The sequence below is a fragment of the Sinocyclocheilus anshuiensis genome, unplaced genomic scaffold, assembly GCF_001515605.1.
Source record: "Sinocyclocheilus anshuiensis isolate Anshui unplaced genomic scaffold, SAMN03320099.WGS_v1.1 scaffold330, whole genome shotgun sequence".
Taxonomy (NCBI): Eukaryota; Metazoa; Chordata; class Actinopteri; order Cypriniformes; family Cyprinidae; genus Sinocyclocheilus; species Sinocyclocheilus anshuiensis.
The window spans coordinates 3,045,877-3,057,520 of record NW_015547689.1 but is presented as its reverse complement, the minus strand read 5'-3'; the positions used below and the strand labels follow the sequence as shown (position 1 = coordinate 3,057,520).

The following is an 11,644-nucleotide window of genomic DNA, read 5'->3' as shown; positions in this document are numbered from 1 at the left end:
ATACAGGTGCGCTGCGTGCTACATACTGCGCATCCATTGAGTACATGACATGATCCATTGAGCGCATCCAAATAGTACAGATCGCTTGACGGAGAGCAAACTCTCAAGCCCTCAGTCAGCGTGTTTATCGAGTGAAAATCTGTGTTAAACGCCTCTCACACACATACTGGCGTGTAAAATCTAAGAATTTATTAGCCAATGGCTAATGTTAGATATTATTTAGTCGCACAGAGTAAGATTTAGTCGCGTATGCGAGTGATTTACTCGCAATGTAGAGGGTTGATATTAAAACCTGATCATATTAAAATGTTTTCTGAATCATGTTTTCATCACATGAATAAATTATATTTTAAAATATATATTAATATAGAAAACAGTATAAACTATAAAAGATATAGATATCATGATCATTGCAATCATATAATTTTTAATTGTATTTAACATTTATTAGTATTCTATGATTGCAGTGAGAATGGTAGAAATTATTACATTTTAAGTTTTTTTTTTTTTAAGTTAAGTGTCTTTTCAAGGGTAATTTAATAGCTAGCATTTTATGTATCCTAAATACAATTAAATAATATTTTTGCATAATTTGAGAATTATTTGAAATTATGCATACAATTTTTTTTCCATTTAAAATGTAGATTTTTTTATATAAATGTCATTTATATTCTTGCGATGGACTTTTTTCGTAGTTCAAGATTAAAATTCTGGGTCTGAGGCGCGGCACGATATCAGTCATACATACAATTTAAATTTGCAATTTAAAAATAACTGAAAAGTAATTCAAATAAACATTGAAGGCATAGTAAAATGTTTCCAAGACAGTTTTACTGTGAACTTTATATAACAAAATAAAAATCCACAAGTTGAAGAATCACCCGTTTATTGGTAAGTCAGTGCAAACATATGGTATTTTAGTACAGATTTTATGCAGAACGTTTATGTAAACTTTTCTCAGCGATTGCTGGAAAAATTGACATGTCTTGAGGTGCCTAACAATTTCCACTCCTATTTTCCACATTTCAGATTTGCTTCTGTACCTGGATTTCTTGCACTGCTGTCTTTTATCTTCCTCTTCTTACAGATTCCTGCTAGATTAGACCAGTTTAGGCTTATATACGTGCAAAGTCTTATTGAGCCTGACAGTACATGCTTGTGTAGCGCAGATCTCATTTGATGTCCAGATTAGCCAAGGTCAGTTATAGACCCACGAGGATATCGTTAATGCAAAGAGCCCAGACTTGCCGGTTCAAATTACCGTAACCCATATACTGCAGCATTTCTTATCTTACATAAGGAAAACAGTGTTTAATGTCAGACTGTGATGTTGCACAGACTTGGATTTTCATTTGAAAGCCTTTCCAAGTTCTAGCAGCTAATTACCCAGTGATCTGAAATCAGGTTCTTGTCTACAGGAGCCAGTGGGAATGCTGTGTGTTTGTGTGCTTTTGCCTGCTCGTCTCTATGTAAAATGAGAGAATTAAAGAGCGTTAGTGTGGCAGAGACATGCATCGTGGGACTCACACTGCCCCCCTGTGGGTAAGTCTCAGCGTGAGCTTTTGGACAAATATCAGGCTGACAAAACAAAAGGCTTAGGCAACATGCTCACAAATTGTATCCTGCTGGTTCCTGTCATCAAACTCGGTGCACGGCACTCCATCGGTTTGCTTTATTTTAGTGCTTATTCCAGCCAAATCTATTAAGATGGTGTCAAACCAATGGGTACAGATATAATGACGACGCACAGATGTTCAGACAGTAATTTGCTGCCTTGCTTGAGTATAATTCAGTGATTGAAGCCTTAAATGCAAAGCCTTAAATGAGATGTCTGTAGCCCTGCATACAAATGGCATCTCTTAAGGAAGTCATAGCCCGGTAAGTGTTCACAATGTTATTATGATTAGCTCCCAGAGGGAGGTGCTGGTTCAGTCTCTTCAGCTCGCGCTCGCCTCAGACACGCATACACACAGAGTCTGCAGCAGGAGCTACAGCGTATTTGAGGGTGCCGGGCACGTATCGTCCACTCTGGGAAAGCTGCCTGTTTCCGGGCAGGTGCTGTTGGCTTCCCTGACAGCTCTGAGGAGCAACGAACAGATTAGCAAGCAGCGTAGCACATATAGACGGCTGGGCTTATGCAGGGAGGCTTCTTAAAGCCAGAAACATTAAATGGGTCCTCTGTGCCCACAGCTCAGGATGCCTGCGGTGTCGAAACGGGTAGCTTCAGGTCGAAGTAATGGGGAAAGGTGAATGCTACAACAGAAACTAACCCTAACCAATTAGAAAGACCTTTATCCATGCCCCCTACCTTTCGGCACGCCCTAATCCTTTGTCACGGCCACTGCTCCAGCCTGCAGTTATCCCTACGTGGCAGGGCCAGATCGCCTTCGTACACCGGCACACAAAGCTGTCAGCAGTAAACAAGCTAAAACCCATCAGAAGAAGACGCGGGGGCCGTGCAAAGGAAGAGAAAGTTGGAGAGAGTCACATCTTAATGGAACTGGCAGCGGAGGGGTTTAAGCCGAAAAGGTCATTGCTCATTTTCGCCTTTCAGAGTGTCTCTGGCAAATGATCTTTGAAGTATCGTTGGCGCGTTTATTCAGGGAGATCAATTGAAACACGAAGGCGAAGTCTGAGTGTTGGTGTGTTTTTTTTTTCTGCACCTTCCTTCCACCCTCTCCTATTGCTTTATTCCTCATTTGGTGGGTTTTTCACTAAGTCCTTTCTTATACCCAGTATGAGGAGGATAAACCTCTTATTGCGGCAGGAACATAATCCCTTTTGCATGCCCACAGCAAAAGTATATTACACACCAGAAGTGGAGCAGATACATCTGTGACTGTGTAGGGTACCAGGAAACTCCCACGTCCCGCAATAATAGTAAAAAAAAAAGATGCCTGAAACACTTTATTTGATATATTCAACCCATTATCATGCAATTTAACTGGGTTTCAGAACCAGAAATGCGTAAAATACAATATTCAGATGAATTATTTAGGGTGTTGGATGCTCAGATATGACTAAACTGTTTTTTTGTCTGTATTTTATTGAAATATTTTGTTTGAAGCTGTGGTACAGTGGTTATTATGCAGCCTTGCTGCTCATGTGGACCAGGCAGGTTTGAGTCCGGCATGCATACTGATACTGTTTCTCCGCTTTCTTTTATAAAAGTTTGATCACCCAACATTGAAAATTGTGTCATCATTTACTCACCCTCATGTCGTTCCGAACATATAAACCCATTAAAATAACATTTTTGTACTTTCTGAAAGTTTAAAGTTTTGTTTGGCTAGACTTTCAATGGAGGGACAGTTATCTCATGTTTCATTAAAATAATCTTTATTTGATTTTGAACGGGTTTGGAATAGGGTTGGGTGATGTCTACCAAATTGGCATTGGATGATGTCTACAGTGAAACATCGTGATGGACGATGACATCGGGGGGCGGGGTGTGCCCGAAGCGTGAAATAACGCATTATATGGAGCCACTAAAATGTTAGCTGCTTGCTAGCGGTAGCCTGTTGCATTACAGTACATGAAAGTTCACTTACCACGTACACAGAGTAAGGAGAAATGTCTGATAGGACGATGGCGAATGATTTGCAGATCCTGAACACCAATGACGAACATCTAATCTTGTCAAATGTGTGGTAAGTACTGCCGCTCCATAGTATAGAGTCCTTGTGATCGCGAATCTCAAAAGTGAAAGTAAAATGAGAGCGCACAATCAAAAGCGTTTTTTTACAGTGGCCTATACTTACCCAACGATATAATTGCGAGAAAAAGTATTGAAATATTTTTTTTTATCCTCCCATCTCGTAGGCTATTTATTCCCTTTAGGGTTTCTGTAGTACACTTCATTTCCTTTCCGAACACGGAACTGGGATGCGGCAGATTGCGGGAGAGGGGGTGGGGGGGATAGGAATCACGATGTCAGCTTAACATCGTGATGTCTGTCAGCCATTGGCGATGGACGATGGCATCGTCTATCGGCCCAACCCTAGTTTGGAATGACATGAGGATGAGCTATAGGTGACAGAATTTTAATTTTTTTTTTGATAAATTACCCCTTTAAAGTCCCCCCACAAATAAAAAACAAGTAGAATTCCCAAAATGTGTAATGTTTTGGCCATAGTTCGATACGGTTTTTACCTCTATGTGAAGGAGTCATTTGAAAGGGCCTGTAAATAAACTGGCTAATTTACTTTCCAATTGGATATATTTTAAGGGCCACCCATTTTCACTTACTGATGCTCATGGCCCAACAAGAGCTCCATCAGTTTGTTCTCCTCTGTGACAAGCCTGCCCTCCATCCCTGACAGCTCATTGATTACCGTGGTGTGCTGCCATTTTGATCGGCTCCCTGATGAATTCTCGCAGCCCTGAAATCCTCCCTCCCGAGTTTTCATTTGTCTTTATCCACCAGAGCATTACTCAGAAGGGTTACCATGAGACCATGCAAATTCCGCTGCGCGCCGTTGGCTGTCACCTATCCATTTCCCTTTCTTTTGTGGCAGTAACATTCAGTGATGACAAATCAGCCCACACTGATAATGGCTCAGAAAGCCTGACAATGTAAATCATTGGGAGATCAGACGTTTTGCCAATTGGTCTAGCTGATGTTTTCCTGTCCCATGATGGAGAAGAAAGCGATTCATCTTCCCAGGCTGTCTGTTGTCCTTGGTCGCTATTATCACCGAGCTGTAATTTCCTGGTTTTATACATGGCTGAGCGGCTGCCCAGCCTGCCTGTAATAAGATGGTAGGCAGAAATACAGAAGACATGGTGAGAAGAGAAACAGAAATAATGAGCTTAGTTCTCAATCTCTCCAGATGCAGGATAAAACAACTGAAGAAGAGTGGGGGCCGCAGCACGTCCTGATTTACTATGTTGTTTGAGCTCTCTTGAGAGGTTTAGATTCTTATGATTGGCCGGGTTGAGTTTTTGGCAGTGATGCAATGGCATAGTCATAATGTTGGATCTAGAGATTTTTGCCAGTGTAGACCGATCTCTCTAATTGTTGACTTGCTGTGAAATGGCAGTTCCTGCCGTGGGTAACCAGCAGTGATAGAGCGATATTGTCTAATTAACAGTGTTAGCTCTCCCTTTTGTCCATTCCAAAGTCTACCAACAGCATTGTCAGTGAATAATGCATAATGCATATATTCTAGTGTTGAACATTTGTAGTAAATTTTGATTAAATGTTGTGTTAAAATCATTTAATTTTAGGGAAGATTTTTAAAAAATGTTTTTGAAAGAATTATTTTATGCTTACCAAGGCTGCATTTATTTGATCAAAAATACAGTAAAAATGGTAAAATTGTAAAATGTTATTCTAATTTAAAATAACTGTTTTCCAATTTAATTTCTTCCTGTTGTAGCAAAGCTGAATTTTCAGCAGCCATTACTCTACTCTAGTGTCACATAATCCTTTAGAAATCACATGTTGATTCTGAGCTCAATTAACACTCCTTACTATCATCAATGGGAAAACAGATATTTTAAATTAGAATAACATTTCACAATTTTACCATTTTTACTGTATTTTTGATCAAATAAATGCAGCCTTGGTAAGCATAAAATAATTATTTCAAAAACATTTTAAATCTTCCCTAAAATTAAATAATAATAATTTTGTGATATTGTTTTTTTTTTGCAGGATTCTTGAAGAATGGAAAGTTCAAAAGAACAGCATTTATTTGAAATAGTCTTTACTGTCACTTTTGAGTCCTTGTTGAATAAAACTATTAGTTTTTTTCAAAGAATTTATATGAAATCTATTATTATATTAGATGAAATATAAAAAATACTTAAATTACACACATACACACACACACACATTATATATATATATATATATATATATAGAGAGAGAGAGAGAGAGAGAGAGAGAGGCCTATGCAATTTTTTATATTTATATTATTTTGTTCTAAAAAAATATTATTTTTATTATATTTTTTATTCATGATTTGAAATGAAAGAGGTATAGTTAATTGTTGTAGATTTAATTGCTGAATTTATTGAAAGATGTTATTGAACTTTATTACTTTTATATATGTATTGAACCTATATGACCTTTCTCATTCCTCTGTATTCAAGCAGGAGGTGTATTTGTATAGGTAGAAAATAGCTGCATGGGGATGTTTCCAAAATGGCCACCAAGTGAACTAACTTGCTCTGTATGGACTTTGACACGCCTCAGTTATCATACATTGACCAGCATTGACATCTATTGCTTAGTAAACCACACAGGTAACAACTGATATCCCAGTATGGGGAAAAAACTATTTAAGATTCCATCCAAGCGGTGCATGACCCAGTAGAATCCTTTAGGGATCTTGATATCTGAGAAACATGCATCTGTGGTTAGCTTATTAGCTTCTGTACTGCTTATTTACATTACTAAGCCATAGGCTACTGAAGTAGCAATATTTCGAATTATGGTTATATTTAATAATGTTTTCCTGGTATTGAGGATGTGAAATTGATGTCCTCACTGAATGGAAGCGATACCTTACGGCTCAAACCCTATAACATTTTTCTTTTTAATGGCTCATTCAGGGTATGCCAAGGTTTTGACTGACACCTAAATTCTCCGGTGTGTCCAGAGGAGAGGTGAGGGATCAGCTGGATTGTTTTCCATGGCTTAGCTTCCAATTCCCAGCTCTCCGTTTGGCAGAAGGGATCCACTTCGCCGTCAGTTAACTGTGACCATGTCTCAGGGCTCTGATCTTTTAATGCCTAGTCCCAAGAACTTTCCAGTTGGAGTCACTGATCCAAAACCGAAAGGGTTTTTTCACCGTGTTTATATAAATTGCAGCCCACAAAGCAATCATTTGAGTTGCAGGTCTTGTCAGAGGCATCATCAGTCTTTTGCTTTCGGCTGTGTGGTTGTGTACTTGGGTCTCTCTTGCCTAGAGTTGTGACTCATGAGTTATATTAACAGAAGGTGAACATTGCAGCTCCTCTCAATATGGTTTATTTCCTCAATCAGCTTTGGGAATGAGCTGCACATTTGCCAGTTAATGGGAAGAATAAAGGAGTTTGCTGGTTAGTGCAAAGCCGTGGGTGCTTATCAGGGCACACAGTGTAGATGCTCGTGGAAATAATGATGTTTCAGCTATATATTTAGTGTATATTTGTTATAAATGAGATTTATTTAGTCAAATGTGCTGCCTGAGATATCTTTTACAGTCTCTCTCTCTCTCTCTTTCCCTTCAGTTGAAATGAAGCATTAAGCCCTTTAATGGACTGCAGAGTGACACAAACATTACCCATAAGGCCACTCCCGACATAAAAAGCAGCTACTTTGTAAAAAAATATGTAAATCTCTCTCAAGTTTTTACAGCTCAAAAGCTTGTTAGAATGAGATGAAGAAAAAATATATGCAAATTATGTGCCAAAAAAACCTTGAAGGGACATTATTTTATATCACGGATGCATCTTTGTCTGATTAGTATGTTTATACAAACGTGTTAGTTCAGTGGCTCGTTCAGTGTCGCCTTTGAATAATTAAATGGGTGGAATTAATTTAATTGATTAATACAGCAGAAGTGAATTTAGTTCATATTTATGGTTGCAAATCTCTCAGAAATGTGGTTGCATTTTTAATCACTGCATATGGCACGTCCGAACTGAATCTTGTTGAAAGTTTTACGCAGAAGCTAAATATGTCCTAAAGACCCCATAAAGTGAGGTATATTTTCTGCATATAACTGCTAAAATTGTCTCAGAAACATTCAGATGATCATTTAACATTGCCTTTTCTTCCAAAATAAGAAAATGAATAAGGAGGTTTTAAGACGAAACACATGTGCTGACGAGCACAGTGTAGGAAGAGAAAATGAAACTAATCTCCCCATGTTTATTTTGGCTCCAGAAAGAAAATTGTGTGGCACAGCAAACAGGATTTGTCCTTCGTTTCCCATCATATCTCAGCAAAAGTGTGTTTGTCGAGCCGTAGGCTTACGTGGAGAGCACCTTTACGATGCAACACCACCTTACCCGTCCTCTTTCTTTGAGTCAGCTAGGCAGGGGTCCAGTCTCCCTGACCACACATGCCAGTTCCCCCTAACCTTTCCTCGCTCACAGTCGTGCACCACGCACACAACTCCCTTCACAGCAAGAGACTGAAGTGCACTCTATCACTTTGCCAAGTGCACTTTATCAGTGTGTCGGCCCGGAAATCAAAGGCAGGTAGGTCATTTGTCCTAAGGCAGCACATGTTTACTTTGAGTTGTTGCTCTCGCACCCACCCACACAAAAACTATACTGAAATTCAAGCAACCGATGTACTCACGGTTCAGTCAGAGAGGCGATTAGGCCTTCCTTCAGTGGCAGTGTTTGAAGAGGGAGGAAATGATCATTTGTGCACATCCTGAAGGGGTAGACTAGTAGAGATACAACAACAAATAAAAACCAGATAAATCCTTCAATGAATTTTACATGAACCATATACTGTTTTTCATTGAAAAACTCAAGAACGTTTTCTTTTTAGGCTTTGTAAAGTTTTTTTTTTAATAATTTTTTTAAAATAAATGTGTAGTTTGTAACTGAAAATTATACATTTATATTATAAAAAGTTATATTACTAAGTATTAGTTTGATACTTCATTACTTTTTGTAATCATATGAAAACTGATAATAAACAATGTTAAACTTCATAATCCTCCTTATAAAATGCTGTTACTTACGCAATGTGTTTTGAAAGTTCAGGGTCGGTGAGTTTTCAATGAAGTCCTTTATTCTTATTTGATCAAAAAATACAGCAAAAACAGTAATATTGTGAAATATTATTGGAATTAAATTTTTACATTTTTTTCATTTTAATATATATTAAAATGTCATTGGCAAAGCTGAATTTTCAGCATCATTACTCCAGTCGTCAGTGTCACATGATCCTTCAGAAATCATTCTAATATGCTGATTTGATGCTTAAGAAACATTTCTTCTTATCAATTTAGAAAACATTTGTCCTTTTTAATAATTGATCAGGATTCTTTGAATAGAAAGTTAAAAAGAACAGCATTTTCTTGTAACAATGTAAAACTGACCTTTTGATCTATTTAATGTATCCTTGCTGAATAAAAGAATGAAGTACTTTCAAAAGAAAAAAAAAATCTTACAGACTCCAAACGCTCACATTTCTGAAAAAAATGCATGTCTACTTTGTGGTCGAAGAAAGGCATAGCATTTCAATAATATTGGCTTTCGATTAGATCAGAGAAATATATTGAAGGAGCCTGAAGGGAAAATATGAGGTTCATTAAAACATTACTCTTATTATTAAATACTTAAATATTAAGGTCTCTGGGACCCCAAATATAACAATAGCAAGTCACTCTCAAAATGAGTGTTCAAAGTGCAGCTTCCTCTGATGTTATGAGACTGCTAGATTATTGCTGCTTTTCTCAGCTCTGCATACCCTCAATACTGAAATCCCTCATATTCGGCTTAGAATCAGAGTCAGGGGTATTTTGCAAAAGTGAGTGTTTGATACCATAGCCAATTTTCTATATTCATTATGTCCTGCTATGTATTTTTAATTATGTCCCTAGAAATGCACAAGTGGGAGTAGTCTTGAAAACAGCAGTCTTTCATTGCAAAAGGGCCTGGCATATATTGGAGTCAGAATATTTTAGAGGTAGGCATGGAGCTGTTAGCAACTGCCCAGCAGCGTCCTAGCAACAACTTTGAACACATTAGCGGCTACCTAGCAGCCATTCAGGACACCTTACTAAGAAAGTCAGGACAACTCCAATGTCATGCCGGTGAGTTGTGCATTGCTCGTATGTATAAATCTAGATGATTTTTTTTTTTTATTGTGAAATTTTTCTTTTTAGTGTTTGGGTAAACATGCATCCTCTTCATGTAAGAGAGCATCTGACATCTGACTACAACAGCACGACTAGACTAATAGTCTCTCTGATGCTGTTATGAAAGATTGCTAAACTTTGCAGGCAGCTTGTTAATAGTCTCTGAAGTCGTGATATTTTCTGCCTCACCATCTGTGGTGTTTTCTTCTCTCTCTCTTTTTTCCTTAGCTCTCCTTCCTGTCAATAATGTCACTTAGTGTTCTGGAGGTGATTTGTCCTGGAGACATTCAGTGGTTTAATACTGACTAGGCAAGAAAAACTCTCAGAATACCAGACCAGACCAGGACGTGACAAGATTTCACTCCTGGTTCATTTTGCCGTCGACCAGCGTCGCAGTTTCCATTTCTCATGGCATGCTTTAGATTGTAACACAGTGAAATTTATTATATCTATTAAACACGCTCTATAACTCGGGTCGTTTAGTCTATCTCTCCTGGTTTGCGATTGGTTTGAGCCAATCAAAAGTTAGACACCAAAATGTCTTTAGAACTGTTTATCTGGGGTGAAAAAACCCATTATATATGTGCATGCAGATTCAAGAATTAACACATGCCAAAAACCAAATGCATTAAAAAGTTTACTTTCTTGATTAAATAAAACAGTTTCTCGCTGATGATCAATAATTTTATTAGGAAATGCAATATTGCATGGTCTAAGTCTATTAAAATGATAATGTGCTCCTCTCTGATTTAAGTGGTTTGCGCAACTTGTTAACACTACAAAAATGTTTTGTTTTGTTAGTTAACATTAGTCAATGCATTAGGTATTGTGAGCTAACAATAAACAACATTTATCAATCTAGGTTAATGGAAATAAGCTGTTGGTTATTGTTAATGCACGTTTCTTCATTATACATTAATAAAAAATATACAACTTAAAATGTATTAGTGTATGTGGAAATTAACATTTAGCATAAATAAAAATACTGTAAAAGTTTTGTTGCTTGGTAATTCATAATATTTGGTGTTAACTAATGTAATTGAATTTAACCTTATTACGTGTAACCTGTGGTTCAAACAAAAGGCATAGAGTCTACTAAAGAAAACATTTGACAAGGCTTTGTGTTCATACCCTTTTTTTACTTTAAAAATTAATCATGTTGTGATACCCGTGTGTAATATACAAAAACAAATATATGAGGAATATAATTATAATGTATCATTATTGTTTGTTTGTTTGTACAGAGAGACAGTATATGATCCATAAATTTAAAAACGTGTGAACAGGATCCATAGTCAAAATGCAAGCAAATCAATTCGGGAATAATATGGAAGGACGCTAAACAATCCCATTGTCATGGGCACAAAAATATATATTGTTTATAAAAATTATGCAAAATACAATTTCATGGCTAGCAAGAATATTTATGGCCTACTATTGGCAAAAACATAATTTGTTCATAATTCATAATCTGTGTGTGTTTTTGCACTGCGCTCCATTTGGATCTCTCAGTAGGGGGAGTCGTCTCTGAGGTTGGCCGCCCCTCTCAGTGAAAACACGCACCCGCTGGCCTGACTAGCGCACAGGGATGTAATGAGTCTTCCAGACACGCTGTTTTCTGCTTTGTTACCATCCTTCCTCACTCGTGATTCATAGCCTTTTGTTTGCAACTGCCACAAAACGGCAAACAAGCCCGGCTTTGTTTTAGCCATTTGTTGTTTAAACACCCCCTGCATGCAGCCCATATGTCATGATATCCACCTCTCCACAACATTTTCACATCTTTTTCACGTCTTTTTGCATCCCCCCCCCCCCCCCCCCCCCTCCCA

At 37.7% G+C, this 11,644-nt stretch overlaps 1 protein-coding gene across 1 annotated transcript in view; it reads left to right on the top strand.

Annotated features, from left to right (window-relative positions):
• The window catches only part of LOC107703465 (tankyrase-1-like), a 104,624-nt gene that overhangs the window by 34,537 nt on the left and 58,443 nt on the right, over positions 1–11,644 (top strand). The gene's annotated exons all lie outside the window — the stretch shown is intronic.